Source organism: Myripristis murdjan, chromosome 13 (genome assembly GCF_902150065.1).
Source record: "Myripristis murdjan chromosome 13, fMyrMur1.1, whole genome shotgun sequence".
In the NCBI taxonomy this organism is placed as follows: domain Eukaryota; kingdom Metazoa; phylum Chordata; class Actinopteri; order Holocentriformes; family Holocentridae; genus Myripristis; species Myripristis murdjan.
The window spans coordinates 5,593,423-5,608,281 of NC_043992.1; the positions used below are offsets into that span (position 1 = coordinate 5,593,423).

The following is a 14,859-nucleotide window of genomic DNA, read 5'->3' on the forward strand; positions in this document are numbered from 1 at the left end:
CTCCGAGCAGGGGCTAAACAGGAGCCAGAGAAAGAACCGATGACGCGTCATTGGTGGGCGGACTTACAGACTCAAACGGGAGCAGCGAACGCTATAAACGTAAAGCTAAACATAGTCACCGTTCGTTCCGACCATGAATACGACGGGCGGCCGGCAATAATTGCGTTTTTCGCCTCTGGACCGCAATGTAGGCTTGTAAAGACACAAGCAGTATTTGCATCGCTATGGTGGGTCGTCCATGTTTGTTGTTGTGATTCCAAGCGAGCGTCTCGCACACCCACGTGATCACGTTTTACGCTGACGTAATGACGTGTCTCTAACTTGGTTCCGCTTGGCTCTTGGCCGGTGGAAAAGCAAATCGGTTCTTTGTTGGCACCAGTTAAGCACCGGCTCTAGCACCAGCTCCGAACTAGCACCAGGTGTTTTTTGGTGGAAAAGGGGCATTAGGGGCCGTTTACACGACAACGGTTTTCACAAACAACGGTAAACTTTTGTTGTGGTTTGGCCTTTCATTTACACGACAACTGTGTTTTAGGTGCTTGAAAAAACACAAAATTTTGAAACCGGATTCCAGAGTGGAATTTTTTGATAACGCCGCTCTCCCCGCCGCCGTGTAAACTGGCAATACGAAATTCTTGTGAAAACGATGATGACACGGCCTCACTTCACGCGTGACTATGACGTTTTCAGCCATGCGCAAACAGGAAGACAACAACAACAACGCCGCGCCACCAAAGCATTTGTACGCAGGTGCGCGGTGCTATTCTGTGGTGTTACATTGCAAAGTTACACCGCCACCTACTGGCCTGGCATGCACACTACAGCGTTTTCAGTTGTTTTTGCGAATCTGTGTGTACGAGGATCGTACTCACAGCGTTATTGTATAAACATGGAACTTTTTAAAAATGCAAAGGAATAAGTTTTCCGATTTCATCAGAACTGTTGTCGTTTAAACCCCTAACAAAATGTTGTTTTAACACGTCCTCTCACTTAATATCCCACTTAGTAACTTAGATTAACACATGATACAGTGTTTACACATTTTTATTTTATACATATTTAAGTAATTTAAAATGTGACGATGTGTACATGAACACTCAATAAAATACAAATTAACCAAAAAAAAAAAAAAAAGAAAAAAAAAAAGATTAACAGTTGAGTCCTGCTCAGCCAACAGAAAGAAGGCATCCAGGATTTATTTCAGTCCACACTACAAAAGCATTGTATGCAGAGACATCCAGCATGTTGTAGAATACAACCATTGGCCACCTTTTGGTCTGCCGTTTGCAGGTGTATGTGCCAGTGACCTTGTCAAGGTTGTCCACTCCTCCTTTATTTTTTTTGTAATCGAGGATCACATTTGGCTTTTTGTCCTCCCTACTGCTCACAGCAGCATTCTTGTGGAGAGTGGACATCACAATGACATCTTTGGGTTTTTTTTGGGACAGTATGAAACTGTTGAGGTTGTCTCCGTAAATGCAAACTTCAAGGAGAGAGGAGCCCTGTCCTTTGTTCCAAGAAGTGCAGGAGGAAGCTCAGGTTTGTTTTTCCTCACTGTTCCAACCATGGTCAGCTTTTTCTTCATCAGTTCTTGGCCAAGGCCATAAGATGTGAAGAAGTTGTCACATGTTATATTGTGATCCTGGAGACCCTTTGTCATATCAAGGACCACCCGCTTGCCCTGATTCTTTTCTGGGACTCCACTGGCAGATTTCCCTGTGTATATTTGCATGTTCCATGCATAGCCGTTTCTTGCCTCGCATGCTACCCAGATTTTGATGCCATATTTTCCAGGCTTGCTTGGGATATACTGCCTGAAGGGACAGCGGCCTCGAAACGGGACTAGCCATTCATCTACGGTAACCTCTGGCCCTGGATTGTACATATAAGGCAAGCGTTCCACCCATTTGTCCCAAACATCCCTAATGGCAGCAAGTTTGTCATTCGCACGACGAGCAACTCTTGTCTCCCTAACCCACAGAAAATACTCCTACCTGTCTCAGCATCCCATAAGCTGGCAGTAGCCTCATTATTGGATCTGTACACACCAGCAAGCAGCAACAGTCCAATGTAGGCATCCAGGTGTGTTTTGTCGATTACCTTCCAGCTGTCACCAAACACCTTTCTCCCTTCCATATTTGTCATTTCAAGCAGGATCTTCTTGACAAATGGTGGTATGAACAGCTCAAAAGCTGACTTGATGTTGTGAACATGTGACACAGCATATCGAGTAGGCCCCGAGGTCATTTTGATGATGTTCTGAGTTGGTGCTCTGCCCTGCGTGTCATACGGGATTGATGACCATGAAATGTCACCTTTTTTGGATCTGTAGACCTCACTTAGAGCATGTGTGTCATTTGGGCTCTCCTCTTCATCAGAGGAGTCTTCATCATGTTCAGGATCATACTCAACATGATCCTCTTCCTCAGAAACCTCCTTAGTGTCACTTGGCTCTCTGTCATCACTGTCATTCTCATCCCCATGAAGGATTTGCTCCAGAGCCTCTTCAAAAGGAATAATATCCATCCTATATCTCCTGCTCATGGTGAAGTTGACTGATGCTGCTCCAGAATGAAAATGACCAAACTAACAAACCACAAAAGCCCTGTGTGTGTGTGTGTGTGTGTGTGTGTGTGTGTGTGTGTGTGTGTGTGTGTGTGTGTGTGTGTGTGTGTGTGTGTGTGTGTGTGTGAGAGAGAGAAAGGTTCTGAGGTTCTGTTCCCTTGGGGGGAAGACACAGGGTGAGGGGTTTCCCACAATGTGTGTATATGTGTATGTGTGTCTATTTTTAGGCCAAATGTATCAAAATTTGGCGAGAAAGGTTTGATTCCCGTGGAAGGAAGACAGGGTGGCAGGTGGCAGGTGTGAGGTGTTTGAGGTGTGTGTGTGTGTGTGTGTGTGTGTGTGTGTGTGTGTGTGTGTGTGTGTGTGTGTGTGTGTGTGTCTATTTTTAGGCCACATGTATCAAAATTTTGCGAGAAAGGTTTGATTCCCGTGGAAGGAATATAGGGTGGCAGGTGGCAGGTGTGTCTGTGTCTGTGTGTCTGTAGGCTATGTGTGAGTTTGGGGGGACATGGGAGGTTGGAGAGGGGGAGATTGGGCCACACTCAGCTGGGTCATATTTGAGCCATAACACCACAGTCATAACTTTTTTTTTTTTTTTTTTTTTTTTTTTTTTTTTGGAGACCCTCAGAATGATCAAAACTTTTGAAATTTTATTTTGTTGTGTTAAAATAGCTGTTTCTGGGGATATCATGAAGCCTTGCTTCAACAGGAAAATGTAAAAGGTACTTTTTACATATCTAAAGTTGAAAACAGGTCAAAAATGACCCTAACACAATAATTAAGTGGGCGAGACCAAAAAAAATCGCCGAAGGCCTTCCAGAAGGCTAGCTAACGCCATCTGGTGCGTAGTGTTGACTGTGAGAGGCATAGAGAGCGCAATGATGGAAGACGAGAGTGATATTGTGGCTAGCTTAATAAGTTTTATTGACGACGTTTCGACCAAACGGTCTTCCTCAGGCAACTATACAGGAGTGACATGGCAAATGGCAGGTGTATATATAGGCCGAAAGCCTGGTGACATCACAGCTCTGGCAATTATCAATCAAGCCAGGCGGCCTCAAGTGAGCCATATATGGGCATATATGGGCTAATATTCCCACCATACAATACAATGCAATATACACAATAAATACATGCACATGCATACATACAATATGTGCACGATGTACAGATTATTATAAGGAAACCATACAAAGACACAACAAAGGCATGAGATCACAGTCTGCAAAAAGTTTTATAGCTAATCAACACTGTTCGGAGAAAAGACATACCAAATATCAGATATTTGGTATGTCTTTTCTCCGAACAGTGTTTTATAATAATCTGGACAAACTTTATGACGCTGCCATTGACCACTTCACAAAGAAGGATCGACGGATGGACTTTGTTTACCTGTAAATAAGGTATGTTGCCAAACTTGCCACAGCCGGCCTGTTTATTCTTTGTATGGGATTAATATTACCGGGTGACCTTAGCTAATTTGTATTAATTGCAGAAGTGGTATGTAAAAATGATTGAAATCATCATTGCATTTAATTAAGGTGACTGGAAGGTGGAAGGTGATTTTACTGAGGGTTTTCATGATTTGACTTGGTCAAGGTGTGATTTGTGATGTGCCATTATTTCGTAGCGCTGTCCATGGTGATGAAATGGACCCAGCGGTGGCCGTGTTAGGGTAGGGAGACAGTGTGACGGGGTTATATTCTGAGCAAATTTTATATTTCCAGATGTTGGATATGTATGGTGTTTATTTTCTTTCAACTGTGTAGCCTAAACGATCTCCAGTTTTTGTGAGTAGTTTATGTTGAGTCGGTTGCTTGTTACTTAGGATGGAATCGCTATATGGCCTATTTTTGAGATCTATACATCATCGTAAACTGGAGGATTGCATTTGTTTATCCCACTCAACTTCTGGCACTGTTGCCTTTTTGTGTAATAATGTCTTTTCTTGGCTGTGATGACTGACATGAGGGCCCAGGTGTAATACTCATGGTTCGCCACTGCACGACATGTAATCTGGGTTGCAAGATTCTCTCGCGGCGTTAAGCATTTCGAATCAGTTCGGCTTCGATATCAATCAGGAATGAATGGGCAACAGCTTAACAGCTAACATGTGGGATGAGACAGGTAGAAACTCAGGGTTTCTTATAGTAAACCTATATGTTCACAGAGTCTGTTACCATGGTGACTGGTGGTATTTTTTATGAACTACAATGAGAAAGTGTCAGACTCTCAAAATAAAGTAAAAATAATAATGTACTTTGTGTGTTCAGCTAATCTATGTGTTTAAGTGGTGTGTGTGTGTGTTAAGACTGTGACTCTGCACCGCGTCCAGTACGAGCAAAGTTTTCCAACTGACTTTATATCAAAAACCAGCCGGTAAGAGCAAGCAGATGGTAAAAAAACAAAACAAAACAAAACAAAACAAAAAAAAAACCAACTGCTGTAGAGGCAGTGAGAGACGCCATGCGAGTCGCATTCAGCCTGTCTGCTCAAAAGCAGTGTCTGTTGTCTGTTACCAATCAAGTTTAGCAGAAACTCTACTGACGATCAGTGATTACAAACCAAGGGAAGAGCGAGCTCGAAAAAACCTGACTGCTACTGAGGAGAGACGTGACATGAGCTGTCAGACCTGAGAGAGTGACAGTGAGGTTGTCACTGTGTGTGACTGTGTGAGCGATGCACCGCTGCAGTGAACTATGTGTGTGTAGGGGAGGGGCGCTGTGTGTGATTGGCCTATCACACAACGTGGACACAGTCAGCTACCCAATGAGGATTTTCATCCATCACGAGCACAGATATTGACTCATATTACTCGGATCATACTCGTACCGGTCAAAAGTGCTTTATCCGTACCGGATACTCGTTTCAGCCGAGTATCCGGCTCAACCCTAGTTACCAGGCCTAATAGAATGTAATAACATCCCGGGTAACACTTCACAATAAGAGTACAACAATTAACGCTCCATGTTACATTAGAATCATTGGTTGTAAGATCTTTGTTCCAGCCCTCATATATTTTTTGGCGTGAATAATTATCTACCTGTGCTTCTGTGAGACGGCTGTACACTCTCCCTATTAATTTCTTTTTTTCTCCTGAGTTTAGAAATAGCCTCTCCAAGGGTGAGGGTTCTGTGTTGTAATTTAAGACAACGTTTTCTGTTATCCAACTTTTTGATTGAAGATATCTAAGTATTTTCTTATTAGTTAAATTGAATTCTCTTGCCAGTTGTTCAAATGGCTTTATATTGTTTTGAGAAGTAATATCTCTGATAGTTCTTATTCCTTTGTCACTCCATGATCTCCACTTCAGTTTCTCCTTCTGTATGGTGATGGATGGGTTGTTCCACAAGGATGTATTCTTCGGGATACTAAATTCTATTCACAGAATATGTTTATTCTTTCCCATGTTCTTAGTGTACTATTTGTGACAAAATAGACATTTTTAATTTTTTGCTTTGTAAATATGGCTAAAAGCAGTTTTTTTGACCCAAGCTGATGATCCTCTATGTTTATCCACATATCTCCCTCTGATCTGTTAATGATTTTATTAATATAAAAGGACTGAGCAGAATAGTAGTACAGCTTAAGATTTGGGAAATTAAACCCTCCTTCTTTTCTATTATTCTGAAGTAGTTTCCTACTCAATCTATGAGCCTTATTTGTCCAGATGAATGAACTGAATAATTTATTAATAGTTTAAAAAAAAAAAAAAAAAAAAAAAAAAAAAGTCCTTAGGGGGAATCACTGCTATTATCTGGAAGAGGAACAGGAATTTGGGAAGCCATATCAATCAATCTTCAATCTCAATCAATCTTTATTTATATAGCGTCAAATCACAGCAGAAGTTATCTCATGACGCTTTACAGGTAGAGCAGGTAAAGACCACGCTCTACAAATTACAGTAGAAAAAACAAAGAAACCCAACAGATTCCCTCCTGAGCATGCTCTTGGCAACAGTGACAAGGTACAACTCCCCTTTAACGGGAAGAACCCTCAGGTAGAACTCAGGGCGGGCAGTCATCTACCTCTACCAGTTGGGTGAAGAGGGGAGAGAAAGAGACAGAGACAGGGAGATGAGGACAAACTGGGACAAATGACAACAGCAGAACAACAGAGTATCCTGACAGGTGGTCTAGATGGTAGTGACATGCAGCATCCAGCCTTCTCGTCTGCAGCTGGATGACCTTCCAGGATGGCAGGACAGTATGACCTAGACAAGACACAGAAAGCACAACGAAAGCAAAAGGGGGTGAAGGACTCTGGAGCAATAACATGCACTGAATAAAAAGGAGGGGGGTATAGAGAGGGAGAAGAAGAGAAAAGAAGAAAAGAGAAGGAGAGGGAAGATTAGGAAAGAGGAAAGTGCTCAGAGCATTATATGAAGTCCCCCGACAGTATAGGCCTATACCTGCATAACTAAGGGCTGGTCCAGGGCAACCTGGGCTGGCCCTAACTATAAGCTTTGTCAAGAGGAAGGTTTTAAGTCTACTCTTAAAGGTAGAGAGAGAATCTGCCCTCCGAACATTTTAAGCAAATTTATTCTGCCAATTAGATTGATAGGAAGGTCTACCCATTTATCTAAACTAGACTTAAGATATTTAATTAATAATGCATAATCTAAACTGATCTAAACTGATGCTGAAACTGAACACGCCAAATACTTAATCTTTTCCTTTTGCCATTTAAAGTTGTATTTTCATAGGTCGTGTTTTTTAGGTAAGTGTCCCGTTGTCGATAGGAGTTATGTTTTTTATGATGTCATTTTTTTTTTAAGTGCAACACCGCTGCAGCGGCAAAGGAGAGGGAGACGGCATGGGAGAACATGCTCAGGTCAATGCATAAGTTAAACGTAGTCCGTTGCAATCAATAATATTACAGGGGAAAACTGCTTGAATTACTGCTGGCCTATTAATTTATTTCATTTGGGTGACGTGGAACGGTAACGCTCAAAAAGATAATTGTCTGGAAATGCTAAAACATCTATGTGCGGTCTTATAACCATCTCCCGATGAATATTTAATTCTCTGCGCAGTAACACTGCACCTTCATCCACGGGATGGTTGTCGAAAGGACATGCCATGTTCGTGAAAAAAGACGCCACCTAACTACTAATGGACTTCTAATAAAGGCCTACTGACTGTTTTTTAATTATTATTTTTTAAATAACAGACGGCAGAACTAATATGCCACGCCAAAACTCGCCTGCTGACTGAATGAATGACAAAGTTAAATCCCATGTGTGGCTGAAAGAGGGCGGACACAGAGAGAAACTCGAGGTTTCATGAGAAAAACCTGGTCCCGACCAGGTTAGTTTCATGGAGTCTGTTACTGCGGTAACTGACCGAGAGCTTAAGTTACCTCCCTCTGTGAAACATGCTAGAGTTACCTCTCTTTCTCTGCTTTGAGTTACCTCCCTTTGTGAAACGGAAAACTCAGAGTTTCCCTCATTTCAGGGTTAACAGACTCAGAGTTTTCACTAAACCTGCTTTGTGAAACAGACCCAAGATTTGCTGCACCAAAACAAAAACGGTTCGCTTTTCTTTGCACTCACCTGTAAACAGGGACGGTTTTTGCTATGGGCAATGTGGGCAACCGCCCAGGGCGCAATCTACTTGGGGGCGCACAAGCGCCGCCCAAAAAAAAAAAAAAAAGGTGCATCCGCAAAAAAAAAAAAAAAAAAAAAACGTTTCTAAACTAATATCGCTCATTTCCATGTCAAGTTGGTGCAGTGGGCGCTAAGGCGCCCCTACTATCACGTCAACTTGCTGCTGAGAGTCATGTATACAGGTCGTGTGTGTCAGAAGAAAAGACAAGGGGGAGGGGGGCGCGGGGGATCAACTTGCGACTGCAGAGGCTGTGCGCAGGTTGTGAGTCTCAGGAAAAGCAAAGGGGAGGGGGGCGGGGGATAGACTAACCTCTGATATGAAAGATCCCAGGCCAAACAACACAAACTGCTGCTTCCAAATAAATTGTATTTCATTCATAAAATTAATATAGACCCCTTATAGCCTCTTGCTAATATGTTGCAACGTAGCCACAGAAGTTTTTTTTTTTTTTTTTTTTTTTTTTGGTTTTTAGTTTGCTGAACTAGCAACTATTAGAATTTTAGGCATCATGTCATGGAATTAATTTCACCCATAGGCTAGTTTGTGTTTGCAACACAACAAGTGCAAGTTCACATTGGCCTGTTAGTCTGTGGATTTGGTAAACAATACGTCCTGACTGTGGAATTTTTAATTTTTTTTGCTATACGTGGGTCTGTGGTAACCTAAATAACTTCCTATACACTGACATGACATTTTGTAAGCTATATGTGATATAGCTTTATGAGTAATTTCTAGTGTGTTATTCTTAGTTAACAGGATGTTAACAAATGATAGGCCTGATGTGGTGGGGGTGGGGGGGTGGGGGACGGTTCGCCCAGGGCGCAAAACTAGCCAGGACCGCCTCTGCCTGTAAAAAGTCTTTGTACTCTTTTCCATGATGCTTCTTCAGATGCTTTATTAAGTCCGTTGTGTTACAACGTCCGGTTTTGCTAACACCCCTTGAGACACTCATATTGCAAACGTTGTGCTTGACTACAGCTCTGCAGGCTTTTGCTCACGTGACGAAAACACAGGCACATGGCAACTATGGCGTCAGCTCGTCTGTGTTACGGCATGTCACGCAAAGTAAAGTTAAGATATATGAGATAGCTTGGGCTTATGGATCGGATCGGACGGGTTCTAATAAAAAATACCCGATCCAGTCATTTTGGCCTGGATCGGACTCGATACCGATCCAGTGGATCGGATCGGACCATCCCTAATTTTCACCTGCGTCTCCGCCCCTCCCTCTCCCCCCACACCACTTCAATCCTTGTTCACAGCCTTGTCACCTCCCGTATTGATTACTGTAACTCTCTTCTTTTCGGCCTCCCTCACAAATCCCTCCATAAGCTTCAAATGGTCCAGAACTCAGCTGCCCGCATCATCACCAAAACCCCTTCATTTCACCACATTACCCCTGTCCTGCAGCAACTCCACTGGCTCCCGGTTAAATTCAGAATAGACCACAAAATCCTTCTATATACCTTCAAGGCCATCCATAACGTCGCCGCTCCCTATCTGTCGGACCTCCTCCACATTGCCTTATCCTCCCGTTCCCTCAGATCCTCCTCCTCCATCCACCTCACTGTGCCCTCCGCCTGCCTCAGCACCATGGGGAGCAGAGCCTTCAGCCGCTCTACTCCCAAACTCTGGAACTCACTCCCTCTGGACATCCGTAATACTGACTCTTTTCCTCTGTTCAAATTTAGACTCAAAACTCATCTGTTTAAAACTGCATACTCTCTGTAATTACATTGTTTCCACTGTATTTTATATAGTCTTTTACCTGTGTTTTTATTGCTTGCTTCATCTTTTGTAAAGTGTCCTTGAGTGTTTTTTGAAAGGCACTTATAAATAAAATTGATTATTATTATTATTATTATTATTATTATTATTATTACCTGTTTTTATACCTTTCATGAACTCCTCCAATTATGAGGCAAAGATTACAATCCCATCTTCCAATTTTAGTTTTACAGTTGATATGATTTTTTTTTTTTTTTTTACACCATCAAACTTCTTAATTAACGTTTTACTTACATACACATTTAACTTACATAATGGTGTCTAGGGTTTGCACCCCCTACTAAACAATAATAATGTATATTTAATAAAAGTGATTACACCATCAGATTACATATCATGAGTACTGTCTGAATAACTTCATACTTTAATAAAAAATAACTGATTTTATTAATTAAATAAATAATTCTAATAATTCCACAGACTGAAAGACTGATTAAAGAATCACTTCCAACATGTTGATCCTCTTCAGTAAAGACAAGTAGACTCTTGTGAGAGGAGGCAGTGGGATTTACAGCAAGTCTTAATTTTGTGATACCTTGGTCCCAACAATACCACAGTTAGGACACGGGTGTTAGCCGTCATCTGAGCCGCGCTCTCACTTGTTCACAGTAATTAAATCAACATGTCGTGAGTGCTTTGGTGATGATATACAGATGTTTTAAAATGCTGCCTGAACTATAACACCTTTAAGAATTATTTCTGAACCCTCTTGGTCCTGGTTGTCTATCTGCCTGCTTTTTTTGCTCCTGCTCTCCTTCCTCAGGCCTCTAAAACAGTCTGATCAGTAATCTGCTTAATTCCCCACTCCGGAAAGCTACCTGCGCCAGGTGTAAATTTAGAAGAGCAAATCCTCTTACAGGCTGACACAGGCTGGGATTTGGAGTTGGACATCACACCAGCTGTATTTCTGCTTTAAGACTGATGGGGGCGACCTGTGTGACCACTGAAGAGAGTGACTGACCCATCTGCTCAAGACCCACTATTTCCAGACTTTGTCCGCCCCCCCAACCCTTTGATCTCCATTTTATAGATGTGCAGTGTTTTTGAAGATGTGTATTAATGGTATTTTTTTTTTTTCCTTTTTCCCCACTAGTGTCATGGTGCTTATTGAAATGTAAACTATATTACTGTGTGGACCAGGTTTCAGTGGGGATTTCCATCTCTTGGCTGTCTGTCCCTTGTGGAATGGATTAGTCCAATTAGGGCGGGGCCAGGAGAGGTATGTAAAGCCAGATTGTCATTGAGGGAGTTTGGCTGGTAACAGCTTGCTGTGAGGCTGTGTTGTTTCAGGTTGTTTCAGTTTGTTTGCTCCTTGTTCATTTTTCTCGGACTTTTGGCTTGATTGTTTTTGTTTTTGTTGTTGTTGTTGCTTCTTCTGCCTCCTGAGCTGTTCCTCCAGTCATCATTTTTATATCATTTTTACTCACCTCCAGTGCTAGACAGCCACACAATCCCGCATGTAGACTTACTAATTGTAATGTAACAGTGTTTAATGGAGAGGTTCTAGAAATAATGGAGATCTATTCCATCCAGTAAGCTGGCGGAGGGACTGCTGGGCTAAAAATGAATCAAATAAAAATGGAAAAACAATTCTGTTCTGTGATAGCTTTTGCCCACACTTCACGCTATAGGAGTGTCTCTGTCTTTTAGCTGCTGTTTATATGCTGCTGAGAATAAGAGTGCCATCCAAATGTCAAAAATGCAGAGATGTTCTGCTTCTGTGTCTCAGGAGTTATTCATGTGTTTATCACATCACAACTGAACTACTGTGTTTACTTTGGCCTTCCCCCAGTCTTCATTATCTCACCTACAGATGGCCCAAAATGTTGCTGCCAGGATGTTGACCAGTATTAAAAAATGCGAGCACATCACCCTGGTCCTAGTCTCTCTTCATTGGCTTCCTGTCCATTTTAGAATTCAGTTTAAAATCGTATTGATATACATTCAAGGTTCATAATGGTCAGGCCCCATGTTACATCACAGACCTTATTCACTGGCACTAAGCTCCCAGGTCTCTCAGATCTGACAACAAATCTCTCTTATATGTCTCGTGTTCACGACTAAAACTAACAGCCGACAGAGACTTTGCAGTCGCTGCACCATGATTGTGGAATCAGTTGGTGTTAGAGATTAGATGTACGCCTTCCATCCAGAAATTTTTATTCACTGGGCTTTTTGGCCCACTAACTTTGAAATTTCTTGTCTCTATAACTTTTTATGTGTGCCTTGTTGCTTATTGTTGGTTATTTATTTATTTTTCACTTTTATTCATGCCGTGCCCAAGCACATTTGACCCCAAAATCCGGATTATTTGACTAGTGTGAGCACTTCGTTCCATGCTTCAGTACAGTACACTTCCTCCACTCTGGCATGGTTGGAGGAGGCGTGCTTCAGCATGGCACGGGCGTTCATGCACGAGCACATGCACGGTCACGCACGCAGCACGTGAATGTGGCCTCCTTAGGTGCCATGTGGGTTTATGGGTGGGTTTGCCACATAGGAAAGATGTGGTATGTGTCAGAAAATCACAGGATTTGAATGTCAGTTCAGTGGATACAATTCTGACATCTGCCAGCATAATGAGAGAGACTAAGTAAGTAATATTTCAAAAAAGAAAAAAACAACCCTCAATTTCCATGATTAAACTTGTAAATTTATGGGGAAAAAAACTTGACTATTCTCTGAGATTAAAGAGGAAAACACTTGAAAATTCAGTGATTATAAAGTCACAGATTTACAGGAAAAAAACTTGGTCATGGGACCGCATAGATTTCACTTTGCTGCCGCTTGCCATGTATTCCACCTGCAGTTGATGACCCCACAAAATGTGATGATGTGCGTCCCGGAGGCAATCGCGCTTAAGCGTGGTGAGTGCAGGCCAGCGGGGGGACTGGGGAGGGGGAGCATTCATGCTTCAGCATGATACGGAGCAACTGGGCCTAATGTGAGTACGCCCTAAAAGATGCCCTTCTCACCTTTTTGGAGCCCAAAGGTCTCTAACACCTTCACTCCCCACATAAAGCTGGACTGGCATTTGTCAGTTATGGCCTGTGAAAGAGTTTTGAATAAACATTGTCAGCAGCACTTTGGATTCCAGCTAGCCATCAGTGTTGAGCTACAGTAAGATTGCTTGTCAGGATCAAAGACCTTCAAACCAAATGGACACAGATAACAGTTCCCAAGCCTCAGCAGGAGGATTCACACATCGGCAAGGCCATTATGCGTCACAACCAAATCAGCAACCTGGCATTCTTTGTTTAACGAAGAACAGCCAAAGATGTACATGACTGACTTGCAGAGTAAGACACTAAACCCCCAGTTATGCACACACAGTCAGAGGAAACCACTGGATGGTGCTCTTCTTGTTTCCATGTTCACCCAGTGGAGGGAATGACTGTTCATTACAAATGGACTATATTCCATATGAAATGTAATGAAACCCAATGCAAATGCTCTGTGTTAAGACCAGCAAAGGTTAGGTGTATGTTGTAATAGATAGCAGATCTATGCAGCCATCTAATCTGGGGCAATATGTGGGATTGTTAAAATAGGTAATCAGTGTGTCTTAGCCAGGTTTATTAATGGCATCAAAAATGACATCTGGCAATGTCATGCCAGATGTCTTTCTACTCCTTAGGATGAGCAGAAAGTGGATGTAGTATATTCTCATTGGTCTCACATTAGACCAACTTGGTTTCATTTATAAAAGTTTGGCAATTTTTAATAGATGCTGCATCCTGCCTTAAGTACCTGAGAGTCAGGGACAGAGCATGAGAGTCCGTTTGCTATCCGAGAGCAAAGCGTCCCGAGCTCAGGCTCTGATGTCACTTCACTGACCATGACTCCCTCCCTGGACTCCGCTGCTACAATCCAGCCCTCTCCTGCTAACCAATCTTCACCACTGCTCTGCACAAAGTTATCCCAAGGCATAAGCAAGTATCTCTCCTTGCTTAGGTTCCTGGTGCTAATTTTTAATTGGCTCATGTTCTCCCAAGACAGACCTAAATTAACATTCAGAACTACGCGGTGCTGAGTTATCAGGTACATGGTGGTTGAATATTGCTTGGTATAACTTTTATTTTATTTTATTGGGTCATAATCTTTCCATCTGTGTATTTGTTCCTGCCACAGCTTGTTTATTTCCTTACCATTTCATTCCATATGTGCATCACCTTGTTTATTTACATGTATATAGTAGATAGTAATTGTAGCTGTTATAAAGTGTTTTTTAATTCATGTCAGTTGTTTGAGTATTTTATGAGTGGAAGTATGCTTAGGCTATCAGTACTGTGGTAATATTCCTGGTGTAAGCTGCTCTCTTGCCGTTCACCAAGAGAGGTAGTTTTGATCGGTAGTTATTATTATTAAAATCACCAGGACTTCCATGTTATCTGATTATAAAGTATTCTTTTGTGGGGTCATCAACTGCAGGTGGAATACACGGCAAGCGGCAGCAAAGTGAAATCTATGTGGTCCCATGACCAAGTTTTTTTCCCCGTAAATTTCTGACTTTATAATCACTGAATTTTCAAGTGTTTTCCTCTTTAATCTCAGAGAATAGTCAAGTTTTTTTCCCATAAATTTACAAGTTTAATCATGGAAATTGAGGGTTGTTTTTTTCTTTTTCGAAATATTACTTACTTAGCCTCTCTCATTATGCTGGCTGTATCCACTAAACTGACATTCAAATCCTGTGATTTTCTGACACATACCACATCTTTCCTGTGTGGCAAACCCACCCATAAACCCGCATGGCACCTAAGGAAGTCAACGCAACCCCAAAAAGTTTTTCCACTATAGTATTCATGCAGTATCAGGACTTTGACCCAACACTGTATCGGTATCTTCCTGACCCATCTGGGAGGACACGGCATGCTAGAGTGAAAATCCCAGCAGG

The 14,859-nt window shown here is 42.1% G+C and overlaps 1 pseudogene; it reads right to left on the bottom strand.

The window, feature by feature from the left end:
* Positions 1–1,166: 1,166 nt before the first annotated feature.
* LOC115370459 (piggyBac transposable element-derived protein 4-like) lies at positions 1,167–2,526 on the bottom strand (annotated as a pseudogene).
* Between the last annotated feature and the right edge of the window lie 12,333 nt (positions 2,527–14,859).